At 45.3% G+C, this 23,409-nt stretch overlaps 1 protein-coding gene and 1 pseudogene across 1 annotated transcript in view; both read right to left on the bottom strand.

The window, feature by feature from the left end:
• USH1G (USH1 protein network component sans) overlaps positions 1–23,409 on the bottom strand; it is a 784,266-nt gene that overhangs the window by 99,072 nt on the left and 661,785 nt on the right. The window lies entirely within an intron of this gene.
• Positions 6,597–10,277, bottom strand: LOC134565779 (uncharacterized protein K02A2.6-like; annotated as a pseudogene).

Below are 23,409 nucleotides of genomic sequence, written 5' to 3'. Positions count from 1 at the left end.
GCTCCATTATGACCCTGCCCACCCCTGATTTATCCCTACAAATTGTTTGGGAGTTATGTGTATGGGAGTGTGTGGGTAGGACTCTATGTACATACACAAAGACTGGAGAGCACATGCCCGTGTTCTTTAACCCATGCAGACTGGAGGACATGGCCACACCCTTCCAGAATGACATTTTGTCATAGTCATTCACATATATAGCCACTCACATAGACAGTTTATTGTTCATTGTCTGTATGGGAGTGTGTGGGTAGGACTCTATGTACATACACAAAGACTGGAGAGCACATGCCCGTGTTCTTTAACCCATGCAGACTGGAGGACATGGCCACACCCTTCCAGACTGACATTTTATCATAGTCATTCACATATATAGCCACTCACATAGACAGTTTATTGTTCATTGTCTCTTTAAGTGACTTTGTTTCTGTTTTGGCATATGCTATCTGTGTGCCAAAGTGTATGTGAGTGCATTTTTGTACTGTGCTTGTGTATGTGCTGTGCAGAATGTAAATGTGGCAGTGTTTCTGTGTGTGCAGTATAAGTGTGAGCATGGGAACGTATGTGTCTGCAGTGGCAGCGTGTAACTAATTGTCAGTGTTAAGTACAAGTGTTTTTTTTTATGTATACATTTATTTGTGTGGATAAGGTTACTGTTTTATAAGGTAATTGGCAAATTCTGCTCTATTCTCTCTCTCCCCTTCTGTGTATGTCTTTCCCACAACCCTCTTATTTTTTTTATTCTTTATTTTATTTGTGCATCGAGTTAACAAGCAGTTCTGCACTGCCACGACAGCTGGTGCAAACATAAAGGAAACATGTAGTAACAGTAGTGTAGCATCAGAAACATAGCACATTTTTAAATTATAGCAGGAGTAACATATTAGACATATCAGGCTGCGACACAGTGCTAGTAGTAGCTGTAGTTAGGTTATCTGGATGCTCTAACGCACTGGGAATGTGTAGGTCTTTTGATTAAAGGCACATCACCCATGGGTGTCACCAGAATGATACCAACTATATTAAAGCAGTTAGAAAGAAAACTCATAGCATCAACAATCTCGTAGTGTAGGCGTTTGTGGCTTAATTGGGTAACACACATAGGAATTGCTTAACTGATATATGATAGATTACAGGAAAGGTAATACTCGTTTGGGAGTAGTTAATAATTAGGGGTGCTCAGTTTGCCGGACCTTTAATGGCACTGGCTGGGCCTTTTTAGATGTCAGGCTTTACATTGACACTGCCGGGTATGGCGATCAGCAGGTATTTAGGGAGTATTATATCCTTGGTGTCTAGGCTAGTTATGTTCCCTGCAGATCGCCATGCAGCTGAGGGTATCTATGGAGGGCATGCTTAATTGTTATGATTATAATGGGAAACGTGAGGCTATGCAAATAGAGCGATAGACAAAAAACAGTTCTGGCTAATGTTAGAAATGGCCAAGGAGGCTTTCGGTATATAAACTGAGCATCTCCCAGGGGTATGTAGCTGCTGTGGGAGTTTATATACTTTGTCATGAGTCCATTCAGCCGATGCCCGTGAATGGGGGGGGTCAGCGACCCGGCAACGTGAGAGTCTTAGGTGTTGTAACCCTTGTTTGGGCCAATGTAGCTTGCCAGGGCGTTGGGGGAGTGGGGCTGGTGTTTGCATACCTCACTCCCCTGGGCCTGCAGGGCCAAGTCCACACGATCGAAGGATAGTGGATGTATTTCGCCCCTTGTTGTGCCTTCTGTTTCTTGCTCCGTCCGGTCGCAGAGGTCTCTGCTGATTCCCAGCATTTCGGTGTGGTAGACACGGGTGTGCCCTCAGAGCTGCTGCAGGGGGTCGGCGCTTCAGCAGCGGTGATGATCTGTGCCTTGCAGCTCGGGGCTCTCCTCTGTTTTGCCTGCCGGTGACGTCTCTTATAGGGGGTGCTCGTGGCGTTCCAGAGGGTGAGTCGGGACTCTGTATTTTCACCATCTTGGGTGACCCCTGCTTCTGCGGAGGAGAGAGGGCAGCCAGGTGTCCCAGCGGGGCGGGAGAGGATTCCGTAGTCCCGGCTTTCATATTAGTCAGTGTCAGCACTGGGGTCTGGCAGTTGTTCTCCAGCCGCCTCCAGAACCGCCTGCAGACGGCCATGAAGGCCATGAAGGCCTCTGCCCAGTCGTTTGCCCTCTGTCGTTCCGCGGCTGCCATCTTGACCCGGCCTCGTGGCTCCCGGTTCGAATTGCACCCTTGAGCATCTCGGAGGTGAGTGCTCCCTGCGTGAAGGTGAACCGGGATAACCCCCACCGGTCCGGGGGGGGGGGGGGGGAACGTAGACCCCTGTATGCTGAGTCAGCTTTGTGTGGCGTCGGGAAGACGCGCCTGCCATGTGGCCTTTGCCGAGTGGATTTTGCTTGTCTGGTAGCTTGATTGGTATCATATTATTCTTCTCGGTATCTCCCCACGTTTGGAGGCTTTTCTGACATGATTGATCGCTGGTTTGACTGTGATAAACAGCTTTATTTGTCGCTTGCTGCAGGAGCTGATGAGGCTCACGTCCTCTCAGCTCTGCGGTCAGGCCCCGCCCCCCCACAACCCACTTTTGTGTGTCTCATGGTTCCACAATTCGCCTTATGTGTATGTCTCACTGTCTGCCACAACCACCCTTTTTGTGTGTCTCTCTCACAACTCACCTTTTGTGTGTATCTCTCACAAACCTCTTTTCTGTGTTAATAAAATAAATGGGGGTGACATCCTAATGTCCCCACACCCATTGGCAGTGGGTGGAGGCCCTAATTATAATAGTAAAAGGGGGAAGACCTAGTGTCCTCCTGCTAGCACGGTTAATTATAATTAGGGTCTCTAAATAATTATACATGAAAATGCCATTATCCACCTCCTCAAATACTGGCATGGCCACAACCCCTGCACCCACTTCTCAAGAATATGGGCGGGGCCACTAGTGTAATGGAGCTCCCTGTACCCCTGGCTGGGTACCTCCACCAAGGACCGCTTCCTAGCTGGAACAGGGGACAAACCGCAGCACCTCTGCTCACAGTCGCTTGACTTGACAGGGCTTGACTGGGGCCCTGGAACCACTCCCTCCTGAAGCCGAATGGGGAACTCGCTCTATCCACCCCCAGGCACTGGACGACACTCAGTCCTGGGAGCTCTAGTCCTTACAAGGACTTTACCTGTTGAATCCTCACTGGAACAAGCTGGAGTAGTGATTAGCCCTGTCCCCTCCCAGTAACCAGATGACCAGTAGTTCTGAGAGTACAAGCTGGAATCTTTTAATCTGGCCAAATGGCTTGCTTTTATACAATTTCAGACACAGTTAAGCATACCCCTGACACTCCCACACACAGGATAATCCCTCTCCTGGAACTGAGAGGGGACTAGTTACAAGTTACAAACTCCTCCTCTGTGCATGAGGGAGAATTTAGTCAGGAACTAAACTAACTCAATTATCTCCAGGCACAGAAAAACATACAATATTAAAAAAAAAAAATATATATCTTTAAAACACATAAAACCCCCACAAAAGTTACATCCCCTGATAGCCCAGATCTGGGCTACCAACATATCCAAAAACCACCCAGATCGGTTCAAGGGGTTCGAAATTTCCCTGGAAATCATAATTTTGACCGACTGTGCACATGATCCTATGCCCAAAACCCGTCCATGAAATCAGTGCTAAGGGTCAGTCAAATCCGGTAGTTTAAAAATGAACAAACTACCAAACAGAATCCATAGTTCTACCCTGGAGCTTGTTCACCTTGTTCGTGGGAACATTTCCACTGAAAAGTGTCCTTCTAAGTCGTATAGAACCGAATGCATGCGATGATGGAAGTACAGCAATGTTCGGAAGTTTCCGTGTCCGATTTTAGTTCCAGGAGATTGATACCCAAACACTACTGCCTGCTTCGCGGCAACAAGATGGCCGCCACCTCGTGGTCGTTCATGCGGCCACCCAGACAAACAATTAGAACACAGCGGTGGAACTAGTAACAAGGTGTCAATTAGGCTTAACAAGCTCCCGGGTGGTCTCCGGTTCATGCGGTTGTTCGGTTCCTGAACAACATAATCCTAAATCACATGAACAGAGTAGTTTGCAGGATATTTTGTATGGCCCATAATCCTGTGGCAGGAAGCTGGCTAGCAGGCTCCTTTAGGAGCTCGTGGCAAATGACCAGACTGCAGGGCGTTTGTCACAACTAGGTCCCCCGAATTTGTAATAAAATCACTAACCCCATACAGCTGCCTATTTGTGGGGACATTAAGTAGGTCCCTCCCACTTGCTGTTTATGGGTGAGGGCTGTTGTCCCTCACTCTGTCCCTTCCAATTAGTAGCCTCCACTTGCTGTTTATAGGTGAGGGCTGCATACACAGATTCAAATACACAGGCACACCGATACACAGAATGACACTCATAAAGATACAAGCACTGATACACATAGAGACACACAGATACACATATACACATACAAACACACACACACACAAGCAAATATCTCATGCAAAAAAGCAAGTTGGGCAGGGAAAGAATGGAATTCCGATCAGACTAAAAAGGAACTGATTACACAAAGATTGATTTCATATCAGAATACTGAACTTTGTAATAGGATATGACGCATCTTATAGGTTAATGTTAAAAATGAACATCTATCATGCAACAAAGTGTGATGGCAAATATATAAAGCTAATAAAGTTTGCAAAGGCCATGGAGAACACAGCTGCAGATGTTTTGAGGGACTTAATGGGTAACCCAACCCAAAGCATCCTAACCTTCACAGCTCATTGTAGTAGGAGTACTCCTGCCAGTTCCACTTGGCGAATAGATAAGCCATTTTGCAACACTTTGCCTCTTTCTTGTGTCCCACTGGAAGCAAAGCCTCATGATGTGCCGGCATGGTTGCCACCAGCTTGTACAAACCTGCAGAAGCTGGATACTAATCCTGCAGGTCATTCATTGGCTGAGATTGTCAACTTTGCACTTCCAGACAATGAGTGAGTGTCTGTGCATGGAATATACACAGAATTGACATTGACAGAACTCTCATTCCAGTCTGGTTAATGACGCTGACAGAGATGGAGTAACATCTACGGCAGTAACATTAAATATATCAATATAATATTGAAGTGGGCATGGTGCTTAGAGTATGAGGATACACACCTGGCCAATAGGAAAACTAAGCATTTGAACATTGAAGAGAAAACAAAGCAGAAATTTGTCACATGTCAAAAACGGTGTACTAGCAAGAAAAGTGTTCAGCATCTGTTCTCTCGAAATGAGTGCACTCTGGCCACAAATGGCAAATCACAAGAATGGCAAGCATTTTGACACTGATCATGGTGCGTATTGTAATTTCTCTACATATTTATAAATAACACTGCATTTCAGAAACCATAAAAAAAAAACCATGGCATGTTGGAAGTAACAATATTGGAAGAGAAATGACTATTAATCTTCTCAGTAATATTTGTTCCTGTTATCTATGATGCTGCTTATCAATAATATTTCCAGTAAGTTTCCTTTATTTCTTTTATTCATGTGTAATTGTTGGGTGTAGTCATTAAGCTAAGGTGGATGGGTGCCAGGTCCAAGAAAACCATCTACAAAGCTAGGGTAAGCCGTAAAAGCAGGCTAATTGGTTTGTCTGACACCTTGTAGGCTAGTAGTGAGTCATAGTAAACCATGTTCAGACTATGCTTCCTAGATTACCATGAAACCTACTGAACCTGCTGAACTTTTTTAGTTGAATTACGATCGCTTGGATCAGACTGTTTTTTTGTTGTTGTTCTTATTAAGTGTTACTTCAAGCACCATGAAACTTTCACTACTTTAAAGTGGTGATTGTTCTTGGAGTCTTTTTAGAGATATCTAAATTTGCTGTGGTTCCACCTCTGCCAGCTTCATTAGCAGCTCGAAACATAGTTTGTGAATTCTGTGGACTGTAAAGTTCCATCATCAGCACGCATAGCATGCTGGGAACAAATAGCCAACGGTGGCATAGTCCCACCCTCGTGCTGCCTTAAGTCCTCCCTATGGCCCTTTGCAAAGTGTCCACCTGCAATGAATGAGAGTAGTTGATGTGGTGTCTTTGTTAAAAAAAGATCAAAATCTCATCCTGGAAATTACAGACTTTAGTGTATTAGCATGTTATATATTCACAAATGGCTCTCAGACATTGTAGTAAAATAGAACTTCTCTTTACTTCAGTACACACACATAATGACATAACACCAAAGAGACTAAACACAACAGAACAAGTGCATAACTTCACTATGCTGCCATCTACTGGAAGGTGGACTGCATAAACCTCAATACATAACACTCCTCCCCCCTAGACCTCAAAGTCTTTGAGATAACTGGGAGGCTTAATATTTCGTCTTGGGCGCCCCAAAACCGTGTTTGGAACTGCTTCACCTGGACCTTCAGTTGTGCCCATCCCTTCTTCCTGTGCTCTGTCAGATGGACCACACAGAACTGGTTCTTCAATAACAACTCCTGGAGAACTGAGACCTGTATCATCCAGTGGTTCCACATCATTTGGTATCACAGAAAACCCAGTATGACTGGGACCGGCAGCAGGCACAATCTCATCACTCCGTTCCCGAATCTGATCGACATGCCTTCGTAATCTACCATCAGGAATTCGTACTTTGTATGACAATGGTCCTGTGGCCATAAGTACTTTTGCAGGTATCCATTTAGGCCCAGAAACATAGTTCCTGACATAGACATCACTGTCAGGTGCAAATACTCTGACAGTAGAAGCATTATAGTTCTTATTGAATTGCAATTCTTGCTTCTCTTGTAACTCAGTTGTCAAATCAGGATGTAAACGATCCAAACAAGTTTTAAGACGCCGTTTCATAAGGAGCTCTGCTGGACTACTACCGGTGCTTGAGCAAGGTGTCACATGTTGTTGCAGAAGGAAATTTGCAAGTCTACGATTCCAATCTCCTTCAATAATTCTCTTTAATGAGTCTTTGGTAGTCTGAACCATACGCTCAGCTTGACCATTTGATGATGGGTGAAATGGTGCAATAGTAACATGTCGAATAAGATTACTTGCCATGAACATTTTGAATTCTGATGAGGTAAATTGTGTTCCATTATCAGACACAATTGTATCTGGCAACCCATGTGTAGCAAACAACCTCCTTAGAATCTTTATGACTGTGACTGAGGTAGCAGATGTAACTGGAACAACTTCTAACCATTTTGAAAAGGAGTCAACAACTAAAAAAAACATCTGTCCGTGAAAAGGGCCAGCAAAATCTATATGTAAACGGGACCAAGGTGACCTAGTCACTTCCCAAGGATGTACTGAGGCTTTAGGTGGAGCATGACGAGTAGATTGGCATGGTACACAGTTCTTCACCCACTTTTCAATAACTTCATCCATTTTAGGCCACCAAACATAACTTCTGGCTAAAGCTTTCATGCGAACTATTCCAGGATGTCCTTCATGAAGAGCATGCAATACTCGAGCTTGTCCTGCATTTGGAATTACCACTCTGTTTCCCCATAATAGGCACCCTTTATAGGCAGATAGTTCATGTTGGCGCACTACAAATGGTTTGAACTTGTCTTCCACTTTTGATTTTGGCCACCCCCTCCAAACCTAGTTGAGCACACGGGACAGCAAAGGATCCTTGGCAGACATACAAGCAATGTCACTTGCATGTAACGGAGGGTTTGGAATGGATTCCAACATGAGGACCTCAGACATAGGAGGAACAAGGAAGTCAGGAGAAGGCATGTGTGATATCCTTGCCAGGATGATACTTGAACTCACAATCATAGGCATTCAGCAGAAGGGACCACCTGAGCATGCGTGGTGAAATTATTTGAGGAGTGGGAGTATTGCTGGTGAACAGACCCAGTAAAGGTTTATGATCTGTTATAATAGTAAACCTCCGCCCATACAAATAGTCATGAAACTTTTTTACACCGGACACAATAGCTAAAGCCTCCTTGTCAATTTGGGCGTAATTCCTCTCTGTAGTAGATAAAGTCCGTGAATAAAATGCAATAGGAGCCTCAACCCCATTTCTCAAAGTGTGGCTCAATACAGTACAGCCCCTATGCCATACGGAGAAGCATCGCAGGTGAGGTTGAGCGGTTTCTCCAAATCATAGTGTACAAGCAAACTGTCAGAAGACAACAGTTTTTTAGCAGCGCTGAAAGCGGTAGTATGAACGTCAGTCCACTTCCATGGAGCATCTTTATCTAGTAGACGATGCAGAGGTTCAGCAACAGTGGCTTTATCAGGCAGAAAAGAATGGTAAAAATTAAGCAACCCAAGGAAAGCTTGCAGTTCTTGTTTGTTTGTTGGAACCGGAGCTCTATGGATAGCTTCAACCTTAGAATCAGTTGGATGAATGCCCTGTGCGTCAACTCGGTAACCAAGGAAATCCACGCTGCTTACACCAAAAACACACTTTTCTTTTTTAAGTTTTAGACCAGCATCAAGAAAACGTTGTAAAACAAGTTGTAGCTGTGGAGCCAATGACTGTATAGAATCTGCTCCAATAAGAACGTCATCAAAATAAGGCACTACACCTGGAAGTCCAGATAAGAGGTCCTCCATTAAATTCTGGAATATGCCAGGAGCAATGGAAACTCCAAACTGCAAACGTCTTGCTCGGAAAGCTCCTTTGTGTGTTATTATCGTTTGTGCATCAGCAGCCTCATCATCCACAGGTGACTGCTGGTAGGCTTGAGCCATATCCAACTTGGCAAATACTTTTCCTTTTGCCAAAGTAGTAAGAATTTGATTAACAGCTGGAATTTGATAGGGATGCTCTTGCAACGCTTTATTTATTGTACATTTGTAGTCAGCACAGATTCTGACATCCCCATTTGGTTTCATGACCGGAACTATGGGTGTACACCACTTTGGGTGTGTTATGGGTTCAAGTATGCCTTGTTCCACAAGACGTGTAATCTCAGCATCTATTTTTGGTCTGAGAGCTTCATACGAATTGGGGGTACTTTTGAATCTAATACAAAATAAACAGGAGGGCCTTTAAACATGCCAAGACCTTCTTCAAAGACTGCACTAAATTTATCAATCACATTCTGTAGAATATCTGTGGATACATTATTAACTCCAGTTAATGAAATTCCTAAGGTTTCAAACCACTCTCTACCTAGCAAACTTGCTCTTTGTCCCTTAGTAATTATTAAACGTAAATGTCCTCTGAATTTACCATATTTTACTGGTATAAAACAAACCCCTTTAACATCCACAGCCTGTTTGTTGTAGTCCACGAGATGAATATCACAAGGTACTATTGAAGGAGAATTATGAGGCCATAACAATGTAAATGTCTCTTCTGAAATCAAAGAATATGCGCAACCAGAATCTACTTCCATTTTGCATGGAACATCTTGAAGCACAATTTCAGTGTAAATCTTCAGTCCTGATGGTGAATTTTCCACTTTATTCACATAGTCATTTGAGTAAACACCTGCAGTCATTTCACTATCTGAAACGGTTTGTGGAGTATTAAAAGAGTGCGCTGTGGTTTGTATTTTATTCACATTCTTATATTTTGTCTAAATTCCACTGGCTTGACTTTGGCAAACTGTCTGTATGTGACCTGTACGTTTACATGTGTGGCAAACTGCATTTCGAAAACGTATTACGCCTGTGTTTTCCACCACAACTATAACAAGTTCCTTTAAATGGAGCTGTGACATCAGTGTGTGGTGAACAGTGTTTTGATTTAACATCAGTCTTCTTCACTAGATTTACTTCAGGTGAGTTATCTTTGCTGGAGAATTGTATCTCTTTTGAATGGACATATGCAGCCTCATTTGCGAGCGCTTCCTCTTGTGCAATAATAAAAGTTAAATTCTGTCTTGCAAGCAGTCTCCTCTGCAGTGCTTCATCTTGCACCCCACACACAAGCCTGTCCCTTAACAAGGAGTCTAAGCTGGTACCAAAATTGCAATTTTCAGACAGCCTGCGCAGTCCTGCAATGTATGCTGCAATGCTTTCACCTGGTTTCTGATTTCTTCTATTGAAATGGAAACGCCTCACTGTTTCAGATGGGGTGGGTGCTAAATGATGTTTTAACAGTGCCAGTATTTCTTCAAATGAGTAGTCTTGTGGTTTAGCAGGAGATATCAGTGAGCGGACAATATCAAATGTTTTGGATCCAATAACACTCAGTAACACAGCTTTCTTCTGAATAGCATCCACCACCTTATTAGCTTCCAGGAAAAACACTAACCTGTCAGCATATGAGTCCCATGAGGCTGGATTAGCCAGATCAAATTCCTCCATGTGTCCCAGAGAAGCCATGCTGGAAATATTTGTAGATAAAAGAATTCCAAAAAAAAAGTTTTACTTCCTCACTCAGGCTGATTTCATTTCCTTTATATATATTCTGCAGTGTCCATTTATTATAATCCCATCCTCGTCGCCAGTTTAGTGTATTAGCATGTTATATATTCACAAATGGCTCTCAGACATTGTAGTAAAATAGAACTTCTCTTTACTTCAGTACACACACATAATGACATAACACCAAAGAGACTAAACACAACAGAACAAGTGCATAACTTCACTATGCTGCCATCTACTGGAAGGTGGACTGCATAAACCTCAATACATAACACAGACATGACAGCTCAACATATGAGATTTGGAAACAGGTTACTAAGGGATAATCAGAAGTGGACTTTAGTGTCCTAATTGGGAGAGTTAACATAAAATATGGGAAAGCAGGGAACCGTACCTTTAATAGTCCTAGGGAAAAAAACTGAAGTATAAAACAGGACAGAGTGAGGGACAACAAGGTATATATTTAATGTGTATGTATAAGTGTACACACAGAACTACCTATAAGTGTCCAGCTAAGTATTTGGGAAGGTAGTTACTAAGCCAGTTACTAAGCCCATACTATGCACTATCCCAGCGATTGGACACTAAACAGGTATACCACTAGTATATACCACTAGTATATCAGGTATAGTAAGAAGTAAAGGGTATAAAGGCTAAGAGAAAGGAGTTAAATACCCCAAACCAGTCCCAAACCCCATTGCAGTCCCAAACCAGAACTCAAAAGGTAGTTCTGTCCCTATCAGTGGCGGATCCAGAGCCTGATCTCGGGAGAGGCACTTGTAGATTATTTAAAGAAATAATCCAGGCACAATAACCACTACAGCTCAGTATAGTAGTTATGGTGCCAGTAGTGCCAGGATCCCATCCCAGAGTAAGTAGTCAAACCGTTTAAGAAGTTTGACAACTTACCTGGGGTCTCCTGGGATATAGGGCATAGGAGCAGTGGTATGTGTTAGGGGTGAAGTGTGTGTGAGCGGTGAAGTGTGTGTGTGAGTGCGTGAGGACGGCAGTGTATGTCAGGGTTGCAGAGTGTGTGTTAAGGGACAGTGTATGTGTGGGGCAGTGTGTGTGAGAGTTGCAGTGTTTGTGTGTGAGGCTTGCAGTGTGTGTATGGGGGGCACTGTGTGTATGGGGGGGCACTGTATGTGTGTGAGGGGCAGTGTGTGTATGGGGGGCACTGTATGTGTGTTTGGGACAGTGTGTGTATGGGGATCACTGTATGTGTGTGTGGGGCAGTGTGTGTTTGGGGGGCACTGTATGTGTGTATAGGGGGCACTGGGTGTATGGGGGGCACTGTATGTGTGTAAAGGGGGCAGTGTGTGTGTGTTTGGCAGTGTGTGTATGGGGGACACTGTATGTGTGAGTATAGGGGCACTGTATTTGTGTGTTTGGCAGTGTGTGTATAGGGGGGCACTGTATGTGTGTGTTTGGCAGTGTGTGTATGGGTGGGCACTGTATGTGTGTGTATAGGGGGGCATATTTGTGTGTTTGGCAGTGTGTGTATGGGGGGCACTGTATGTGTGTGTATATAGGGGCACTGTATGTGTGTGTTTGGCAGTGTGTGTATGGGGGGCACTGTATATGTGTGTGGGGCAGTGTGTGTGGGGCACTGTATGTGTCTGTGGGGGCAATGTGTGTATGGGTGTGCAGTGTGTGTTTGGGGGGCAGTGTTTGTTGGGCAGTGTGTGTTTGGGGGGGGGAAGGAGGGTAGGGAGGCTTTTTAATAAATTCATTTATGTCCCCCCTCCCTTCTTACCTTTATTGTGGTCCGGTGAGGAATCCCTGGTGGTTCCAGTGGTGAGGTGAACTCTAGCCCGTAACTCCAGGGCTAGAGTTCATTCTCACGAGATTTGGAGAGTTGCCGTTGCTGCAGGCTGAGCTCCCGGGTCCTCTCTCACTCCCTCCACTGCCGGTTGTCAGCAATGTGCCTGCGGACCGGGGATGGAGATCTCTGACCTCCCTCCCCGGTCTGCAGGCACATTGCAGGGCTGGCACTTGGACAATGCCAGCCTTGCATTAGCCGTCAGGGGAGAATCTCGGGGGGGGGCAATTGTCCCATTGCTCGCCCCCCGCTGGATCCGCCACTGGTCCCTATAATACCTCGGCACTGTGGACTAACCACTAGTGCCTACCTGAACCTCTCTCCCTTCCTGAGTTAAAAATAGAAAGTTAAATAAATAGAAACATAGAAACATAGAATGTGACGGCAGATAAGAACCATTCGGCCCATCTAGTCTGCCCAATTTTCTAAATACTTTCATTAGTCCCTGGCCTTATCTTATAGCTAGGACAGCCTTATGCCTATCCCACGCATGCTTAAACTCCTTTACTGTGTTAACCTCTACCACTTCAGATGGAAGGCTATTCCATGCATCCACTACCCTCTCAGTAAAGTAATACTTCCTGGTATTATTTTTAAACCTTTGCCCCTCTAATTTAAGACTATGTCCTCTTGTTGTGGTAGTTTTTCTTCTTTTAAATATAGTCTCCTCCTTTACTGTGTTGATTCCCTTTCTGTATTTAAATGTTTCTATCATATCCCCCCTGTCTCGTCTTTCCTCCAAGCTATACATGTTAAGATCCTTTAACCTTTCCTGGTAAGTTTTATCCTGCAATCCATGAACCAGTTTAGTAGCCCTTCTTTGAACTCTCACTAAGGTATCAATATCCTTCTGAAGATATGGTCTCCGGTACTGTGTACAGTACTCCAAGTGAGGTCTCACCAGTGTTCTGTACAATGGCATGAGCACTTCCCTCTTTCTACTGCTAATACCTCTCCCTATACAACCAAGCATTCTGCTAGCATTTTCTGCTGCTCTATTACATTGTCTGCCTACCTTTAAGTCATCAGAAATAATCACCCCTAAATCCCTTTCCTCAGATGTTGAGGTTAGGAGTCTATCAAATATTCTGTACTCTGCCCTTGGGTTTTTACGTCCAAGATGCATTATCTTGCACTTATCCACATTAAATGTCAGTTGCCACAACTCTGACCATTTTTCTAGTTTACCTAAATCATTTGCCATTTGGCTTATCCCTCCTGGAACATCAACCCTGTTACATATCTTAGTATCATCCGCAAAAAGACACACCTTACCATCAAGATCTTCTGCAATATCACTAATAAAAATATTAAAGAGAATGGGTCCACGTACAGATCCCTGAGGTACCCCACTGGTGACAAGCCCAAGCTTCGAATATACTCCATTGACTACAACCCTCTGTTGCCTGTCACTCAGCCACTGCCTTACCCATTCAACAATATTGGAATCCAAACTCAAAGATTGTAGTTTATTGATAAGCCTTCTATGTGCAACAGTGTCAAAAGCCTTACTGAAATCTAGGTAAGCAATGTCTACTGCACCACCCTGATCTATAATTTTAGTTACCCAATCAAAAAAGTCAATAAGATTAGTTTGGCATGATCTCCCTGAAGTAAACCCATGTTGTCGCTGATCTTGAAATCCATGTGTTTTTAGATGTTCAACAATCCTATCCTTTAACATGGTTTCCATCACTTTCCCCACTACTGAAGTAAGGCTTACTGGCCTATAGTTGCCCGACTTCTCCCTATTACCTTTCTTGTGAATGGGCACAACATTCGCTAACTTCCAATCTTCTGGGACTACTCCTGTTAACAATGATTTGTTAAGTAAATCTGTTAATGGTTTTGCTAGTACACCACTGAGCTCTTTTAATAGCTTTGGGTGTATTCCATCAGGTCCCATTGACTTATTTGTCTTTACTTTTGACAGTTGAAATAGAACCTCTTCCTCTGTAAATTCACGTGTGATAAATGACTCATTTATCCTTTTTCTTAACTGAGGTCCCTTTCCTTCATTTTCATTTGTAAATACCAAACAAAAATATTCATTGAGGCAGTCAGCTAGACCTTTATCCTCATCTACATACCTTCCTTCTTTTGTTTTTAATCTAACTAATCCTGGTTTTACTTTTCTTTTCTCATTTATGTATCTAAAAAAAAAAAGTTTTGTCCCCCTTTCTTACTGACTGTGCTATTGTCTCTTCTGTGTGTGATTTGGAAGCTCTTATAACTTGCTTAGCCTCTTTCTGCCTAATCTTATAGGTCATTCTGTCTTCCTCACTCTGTTTTTTTTTATAATTACTAAATGCTAACTTTTTGTTTTTTATTATTTTGGACACATCTGCGGAGTACCACAGTGGTTTCTTGAATTTTTTGCTTTTACTGACAAGCCTAATGCAATTTTCTGTTGCCTTCAGTAGTGCAACTTTTAAATAATCCCATTTCTTTTGGACTCCATTTAAATTGCTCCAGTCTGATAATGACTCCTTTACACATATTCTAATTTTAGAAAAGTCTGTTTTTCTAAAGTCTAAAACTTTTGTTTTTGTGTGGTGTGACTCAGTCACTGTTCTTATATTAAGAAAACCAGCATCATGGCAGCTGCTCATAGCATTCCACTACCTGAGGCAATGAGGGTGAGTGGGAATTGCAGCAGTAACTGGGATAACTTCAGAACTGAGTTTGAGGATTACTCCCTAGCTACAGGGCTGAATGAGAAGCCTGCAGCAGTGCAAGCAGCAACACTGAGGGGGGTGATGGGCAGTGAGTGCTACCATGTTTACAAGCATAATTTGAACTTTACAAAGGAGCAAAAGAATGACACTAAAGCCATCCTTGATGCATTATAAGCTTTCTTTAGACCTGCAAAAAATGTTCTATATGAAAGATATTGTAAGGAAACCAAGTTTAGACAAACCGCGTTCGGTAGTTTCCTCCCGAAAGGTCAGAGTCTAAGGTAGTGCGAGCTTGCTTCGATAGTTACAGGAACCGAAATCCATACGGAATAAAACAGCTGCATAAGATAATTCCCTTGTTACAGCATACGAATTCCAAATAACAGTCAGAGTCCAGGTTCAGGATACAAGTAGAACTCACGTTTATTCACACACATGGCTTTTTATGCAGGTCCCCATGCAAGGGGACATCCCACAGGGAGGAGTAACATTTATCCAATCCCGAACAGTAAAAATATAAAACACACCCAATACAAACAGGCAGTTCCCTCCCCTAGTCCTGGAGATAATCAGGTCTGATATAGTAACAACCTAATTATCTCCAGGCTGAAAATTCACTATTTTCCCCAATTTCTGGAACACCCCTTTATACCTGGGGTATCCCCACAAATACTATATCCCCTGATAGCCCCGATCCGGGTGACCAACATATCCAAATTTCACCCGGATCGGTTCAGGGGTTCGCAAAAAGTATGGAAGTCCTTTGTGACCGGTTCACTGTGGGCGGACTGCCCAAAATAGTTCCAGAGGTTCGTGTGGTTTTGCCGGTCACTTCAGCAAAAGGGAAAAAATGCATAAAAGTACCGAATGAATTCCCCTGGCTCCTAGCAGCGATTGTTCCCCTCATTCGTGTGCATATTTGTACCGAATAGCGCTCTCCTAGCTAATCGGTATCACTAGTTCCAGCGTTCGTATGATTGAGACCGGTGTTTGGGAAGTCGAGTGTCCGATTTTAGTTCCAGACACTCGACGACCAAGTCCCGCTGCCTTTGTTTGGCGAAAAAAAAGATGGCCGCGGTTTTCTCTGCCACGTGGCGTTCGGCAGTACTGTCAGGATCGGGACAGGGATCCAACACGCAAAGTACAAACAGGTACAGGGTACGTATACCGGTCCTTAGAATGGCCGGGCTAACGTACAGAGAGTATAGAGAATGGTCAGAGACAAGCCGAGGTCGAGGGAACGAGAAGACAGGTAAGCGAGGAACAAGCCGGGTCAAGGATAACGGAGGTAAACAGAGTAAGGAAACAAGCCGGGTCGAAACCAAAAGGATAACTGAGAAACACCAGAGCACTGTGTGACTAGACAGGCTAGAACCACGACAGGGCAATGAGCAACAGGGCGAAGTATGTTTAAATACCCTGGCTAGAGAGGATAGACACGCCTCCGACGAAACCTGATTAGTCTGTCTCGGACTGAGTGACAGGTCGTTCCGGATTGGCGTGATGACGTCGGCCTCCGGGCACCATGCTACAAAAGGAAGAGACTCCCTCGCGGCCGGCGTTTGTGTGACCGGGTCGACCGCGAGGAACAGAGGAAACATGGCGTCCGGACGGATGAACGTCTAAGTCTCTACCTCTCTCGGAGGTAGAGACTTCAGGTACCCTGACAGTACCCCCCCCCTCAGATACGCCCACCGGGCGGAAAGAACCGGGACGAGATGGAAAGCGAGAGTGATACGCCCTGCGGAGACGAGGAGCATGAACATCCTCCTGAGGTACCCAACTCCTCTCCTCAGGACCGTATCCCTTCCAATCGACCAGATATTGTACTTTCCCCCGGGAGATACGAGAATCAATAATAGAGTTAACCTCATACTCCTCCTGACCCTCCACCTGAACAGGACAAGGAGGGGCTGTTGTGGAGGAGAACCTGTTACAAATAAGAGGTTTCAGCAACGACACATGAAACGAGTTAGGGATGCGTAAGGTATCAGGAAGAGCTAGACGATACGCAACTGGATTGATACGAGACAACACCCTGTAAGGTCCAATATAACGGGGAGCGAACTTCATGGAGGGCACCTTTAAACGGATGTTCTTCGTGCTCAACCATACCCTATCACCCGGAACAAAGAGCGGAGCCGCCCTTCTACGTTTATCAGCATGTTTCTTAACCAGCATAGAATTGTGCGTAAGGATTTGCCGAGTTTGATCCCACAACTTCCTCAAATTAGCAACATGAACATCAACCGACGGCACCCCCTGGGAAGGAGAAGCCGAAGGAAGAATAGACGGGTGAAAGCCATAATTCATGAAGAAGGGGCTTGAATGAGTAGAATCGCAAACGAGATTGTTGTGCGCAAACTCTGCCCAAGGAATCAAACCGACCCAATCATCCTGGTGTTCGGAAACAAAACATCGCAAATATTGTTCAATTTTCTGGTTGGTACGTTCAGCAGCTCCATTAGACTGAGGGTGATAGGCAGAAGAAAAGTTCAATTTGATACCAAGTTGCGAACAGAAGGACCTCCAAAAACGGGAAATAAATTGGGAACCTCTGTCAGACACAATTTGAGAGGGTATCCCATGTAGGCGAAAAATCTCCCTAGCGAATATCTCGGCCAATTCGGGAGAAGATGGAAGTTTAGGCAGAGGAATGAAGTGTGCCATCTTAGTGAATCTGTCAACCACGGTAAGGATAACAGTCTGTTTTTTAGAGATAGGTAGATCGACAATAAAGTCCATGGCCAAGCAGGACCACGGCTTCTCTGGAACTTCTAAGGGGTGCAGGAATCCACAAGGAAGCGTATGAGGTTGTTTGGTCTTAGTACAAACCTCACATGCAGCGATGAAATCTTTAGTATCCCTACGTAAAGCAGGCCACCAGAAATCCTTAGAGATCAACGCAAAAGTCTTGCGAATACCAGGATGTCCCGCCATCTTGCTGTTATGGAAACACTGCAACAGTTCCAGTTGAAGAGCAGGAGGAACAAAATGTCGACCCACAGGAGTCTGTCTAGGTGCTAAATGTTGTAGCTTAACGATCTCGGCCAGTAACGGAGAATGAATCCTGAGATTCGTATTAGCAACAATATTGCATTTCGGAACTATAGAGGAAAGAACCGGCTCAGGTACAGTAGAAGGTTCATACTGGCGAGATAAGGCATCGGCTTTAGAATTTTTTGAACCAGGTCTATAAGTCAGCACATAGTTGAAGTGAGTCAGGAATAAGGACCAACGAGCCTGCCTAGAGGACAGGCGCTTAGCCTCCCCAATGTAGGACAAGTTCTTGTGGTCCGTCAGGATAGTAATAGGGTGTAAGGTTCCCTCTAATAAATGTCTCCATTCCTTTAAGGCTTTAATGACTGCTAAGAGTTCTCTGTCGCCGATGTCATATCTGCTCTCAGGGCCCGAAAGTTTCCTAGAAAAAAAACCACATGGGTGCAATGGTTTATCTACCCCCAATCTTTGTGACAGAACCGCCCCAACTCCTGTCTCAGAGGCATCGACCTCGAGCAGGAACGGTAAGGTCGTATCCGGATGGACTAGTATTGGAGCAGAAGCAAAAAGTTCTTTGAGACTCTTGAAAGCAGCTAGAGCATCAGTAGACCATGTCTTAGTATCCGCCCCTTGTTTGGTCATATTGGTGATGGGCGCAATAATAGACGAGTAGCCCTTAATGAAGCGTCTATAATAATTAGAGAAGCCAATAAATCTCTGAATAGCTTTGAGTCCCTGAGGCAATGGCCAATCTAAAATAGACTGGAGTTTGTCAGGATCCATCTTAAAGCCCTCCCCAGAAATCACGTATCCAAGAAAGTCTATCTGGGTCTGGTCAAAACTGCATTTCTCAAGTTTACAGTACAAACCATGTTGTAAAAGTTTGTGTAATACCTGTCTGACTTGTCGATGGTGGGTCTCAATCTCTTTAGAGTGTATGAGTATGTCATCCAGGTAGACAATAACACAATCATGTTGAAATTCCCTAAGAACTTCGTTAATCAAATCTTGGAAAACTGCAGGTGCGTTACAGAGACCAAAAGGCATGACCGTATACTCATAATGACCATAGCGGGTATTAAACGCTGTCTTCCACTCATGGCCTTGCTGAATTCTCACCAAGTTGTACGCCCCTCTGAGGTCCAACTTGGTGAAAATCTTAGAGCCCTTTAACCGATCAAAGAGTTCTGTAATCAAGGGGATAGGATAGGCATTCCTGATGGTTATTTTATTCAACCCTCGATAATCGATACAAGGTCTGAGTGACCCATCCTTCTTCTTAACAAAAAAGAACCCAGCCCCGGCAGGAGATGAGGATCTCCTGATAAATCCCTTGTCTAGATTCTCCTGAATATACTCCTCTAAAACAGCATTCTCTTTAGTGGATAGAGGGTATACATTGCCCCTAGGAGGCATGGTACCAGGTAATAGGTTAATTTTACAATCAAAGGACCTGTGTGGAGGTAGAGTATCAGCGTTCTTTTTATCGAATACTGCCTTTAAGTCCATGTACAAAGGAGGTATCTGTCTCTCTTTAGGCTGGGTAGTAGTGTCAGGTGTGTAAATTACAGCCAAAGGGGATACCTTCTGTAAACACCTCTCCTGACAACCCTGACCCCACGAGAGTATCTCCCCTAACTCCCAATCGATAGTAGGGTTATGTCTCTTTAACCATGGATACCCCAGGACTATGGGAACGGAAGGGGACGAAATAAGCATAAGAGATATACTCTCCTCGTGTAAGATACCAACAGACAGGGTCATGGATATAGTCTCACGAGTAATAACAGGCTCGAGTAGTGGTCTACCATCAATGGCCTCAACGGCCAAGGGGGTCTCTCTTAACTGGGAAGGAATAGTGTGCTTAGTGGCAAAGGCTTGATCGATAAAATTCTCAGCAGCGCCGGAATCTATCAATGCCACGGTCTTAAGTACTTCCTTCTTCCATGTTAAAGAAACTGGTAGTAAAAGCCTGTGATTTTTGTAATTATGCGTAGAGGACAAAATAGAAACACCCAAGGCCTGTCCTCTAGAGAAACTTAGGTGCGGGCGTTTCCCGAGCGAACAGGACAATTCAGGCGTAAATGACCTCTGACTCCACAATACATACACAATCCCTCCCTTCTCCTGTACAGTCTCTCCTCTTCTGAGAGATGAGTATTGCCTATCTGCATAGGTTCAGGAATCAGTGAGGTATTGGACTCAGGACTTAGAAATGCGGGTGCTAATTTAAAGGCAGGTCTTAGGTTCCTCTCTCGAGTGTTCTGTCTTTCTCTTATACGTTCATCAATACGAGAAATGAACGAAATTAAGTCCTCTAAATTCTCTGGTAGCTCCCTAGTAGCAATTTCGTCAAGGATAACATCTGATAACCCGTTCAAGAATACATCCATATAAGCCTGTTCATTCCACTTAACTTCTGACGCCAGAGACCTGAACTCTAGTGCATAATCCACTAATGTTCGGTTCTCCTGTCTCAGGCGCAACAGTAATCTGGCTGCATTGACCTTTCTACCAGGGGGGTCAAAAGTTCTTCTAAAAGCAGCTACAAAGGCAGTATAATTGTATACCAACGGGTTATCGTTCTCCCATAATGGGTTAGCCCATCTCAGAGCTTTCTCAATGAGTAAGGTGATAATAAACCCAACCTTTGCCCTATCGGTAGGATAGGAGCGAGGTTGCAATTCAAAGTGAATGCTGATCTGGTTTAAAAAACCACGACACTTCTCAGGTGACCCACCATAACGTACAGGTGGAGTAACACGGGAAGAGGCACCTACAGTAGCTACCTCTAGGCCTGAACCTACAGAGGAAATAGGAGTAGGACGCGTCTCCTCTGGAGGATTATTAGCACGAGACAACAATGCCTGTAGTGCTAAGGCCATTTGGTCCATTCTGTGTTCCATGGCGTCAAACCTGGAATCAGAGGAACAAACCTGACTGTTTGTACCTGCAGGATCCATTGGCCCTGTCGTAATGTCAGGATCGGGACAGGGATCCAACACGCAAAGTACAAACAGGTACAGGGTACGTATACCGGTCCTTAGAATGGCCGGGCTAACGTACAGAGAGTATAGAGAATGGTCAGAGACAAGCCGAGGTCGAGGGAACGAGAAGACAGGTAAGCGAGGAACAAGCCGGGTCAAGGATAACGGAGGTAAACAGAGTAAGGAAACAAGCCGGGTCGAAACCAAAAGGATAACTGAGAAACACCAGAGCACTGTGTGACTAGACAGGCTAGAACCACGACAGGGCAATGAGCAACAGGGCGAAGTATGTTTAAATACCCTGGCTAGAGAGGATAGACACGCCTCCGACGAAACCTGATTAGTCTGTCTCGGACTGAGTGACAGGTCGTTCCGGATTGGCGTGATGACGTCGGCCTCCGGGCACCATGCTACAAAAGGAAGAGACTCCCTCGCGGCCGGCGTTTGTGTGACCGGGTCGACCGCGAGGAACAGAGGAAACATGGCGTCCGGACGGATGAACGTCTAAGTCTCTACCTCTCTCGGAGGTAGAGACTTCAGGTACCCTGACAAGTACGAACGCTGACCGCACACATAGAGGGTGAAAGTGATGCCGGCTTTGAAGTTAAGTGAGCCAGGGGTGGTCTCTGTTCGGCAGTCCCATCTGCCGAATGAAAAATACACAAAAAAACAAGAACTATGCAACAAAATATCGAATAATATAGTCATTTCTTCACACTGCTCCCCTATAAGTCCATAGGTCGGCATACCCGCCTAGACCCTGTCGGGTTGGCTTGGGGATGTCCGAGAAAAGTAGCGGTTTAGGAGTCCAGTTCGGTCTGGCGTGACAGGCCATCCGCATTACCATTTTGTTTTCCGGGCCGGTACTGCATAGTGAAATTATAAGGTTGAAGGGCTAGGCTCCACCGTAATAGCCTGGGATTGTCTCCAGCTACCCGGTTAAGCCATACCAGGGGGTTGTGGTCCGTCATAAGGGTAAATGCCCGCCCATACAAATAGGGCTGTAGCTTCTTGAGTGCCCACACGAGGGCCAAGCATTCTTTTTCTACGGTGGCATAGCTGACTTCTCGGGGTAACAGTTTACGGCTGAGGTATGCCACCGGGTGTTCCATGCCGTCTGTGCCCACTTGGCTTAGCACGGCTCCCAGTCCGAACATGGAGGCATCTGTGTGTACAAGAAATTGTTTAGTGTAGTCGGGTGCTGCCAACACAGGAACCTCACTCAATGCCGCTTTAAGCTTCTGGAAAGCGTCCGTGCACTCTGGGGTCCAGGAAACCTGTTTGGGGAGGGCCTTTTTGGTAAGGTCGGTGAGGGGTTTGGCCAGGGCGCTGTACTCTGGGACAAACTTTCTATAATAACCGGCCGTCCCTAAGAAAGCTAGTACCTGGGTTTTGGTCCGAGGTTGGGGCCAGTTCGCTATGGCCTCTACCTTAGCTGGCTCTGGACGCTGTCTACCGGAGCCCACCCTGTGGCCGAGATACTGTACCTCGGCCAGACCTACGTGACATTTGTCGGGTTTTAACGTGAGCCCTGCGAGGTGGATTCGTTGGAGTACCCTGGACACATGGCCCAGATGGTCTCCCCATGTGCGGCTGTAGACGGCAATATCGTCTAGATACGCGCATGCGAAGTCCTGAAACCCCTCCAGGAGCCTATCGGCCATCCTCTGAAAGGTAGCCGGGGCATTCTTCATCCCAAAGGGCATAACCTTGAATTGGTATAGCCTGAAAGGGGTGACGAATGCCGACTTGGGGATGGCCGCAGGCTCCAAGGGGATCTGCCAATAACCTTTGCACAGGTCCAGGGTAGTCAAGTAGTTCCCCCCCGCCATACGGTCTAAGAGCTCATCTATTCTGGGCATGGGGTAGGCGTCTGTTATGGTACGATCGTTAAGCCTCCGATAGTCTACACAGAAGCGCGTGGTGCCGTCGCGCTTCGGTACTAGTACTACCGGGGAGGCCCAAGGACTTTGCGAGGGTTCTATTACCCCTAACTGTAACATATCCCTTAACTCGGTGAGCATACTCTCACGCACTGCTTCCGGGATCCGATATGGTTGTTGCCGCAGTGGCGTCTCTCCCTGGGTTTCCACGCGGTGTACCGCAGCGGAGGTATAGCCTGGGGTGGCTGAAAACATCTCTTGGTATCTCTGCAGCAGTTGCGTGGCCTCACCTTTCTCTAGGGGGTTTAAATTTTGACCCAAGCTTACTTGGTCAATAGTACAGGGAGCGGTGTCTAGTAAATCGGGGAGGGGTAGTCCCTCACTATCTTCTGTGGCGGGCGCACACACGGCGCCCACATCCTCTGTTCTCTCAAAGTATGGTTTGAGCATATTCACATGGAAGGCTTTGGTCAGCCTTTCATCTGAGCATTTGCTCACGATGTAGGTGGTCTCGCTAACCCGTTCGACTACCTTAAATGGTCCCTGCCATGCGGCTTGTAGCTTATCCTTTTTAACTGGCCTCAAAGCTAACACCTTCTGCCCTAAGTCTAGTACTCTATCTTGGGCTCCCCTATCGTACCATTTCCTCTGGTCCTCCTGGGCCGTCTGCAGGTTCTCCCGAACCGATGCGGTGAGCGCCCGCAG

This window comes from Pelobates fuscus, chromosome 6, assembly GCF_036172605.1.
Source record: "Pelobates fuscus isolate aPelFus1 chromosome 6, aPelFus1.pri, whole genome shotgun sequence".
NCBI lineage: Eukaryota > Metazoa > Chordata > Amphibia > Anura > Pelobatidae > Pelobates > Pelobates fuscus.
This window is presented reverse-complemented; position numbering and strand designations above follow the sequence as displayed.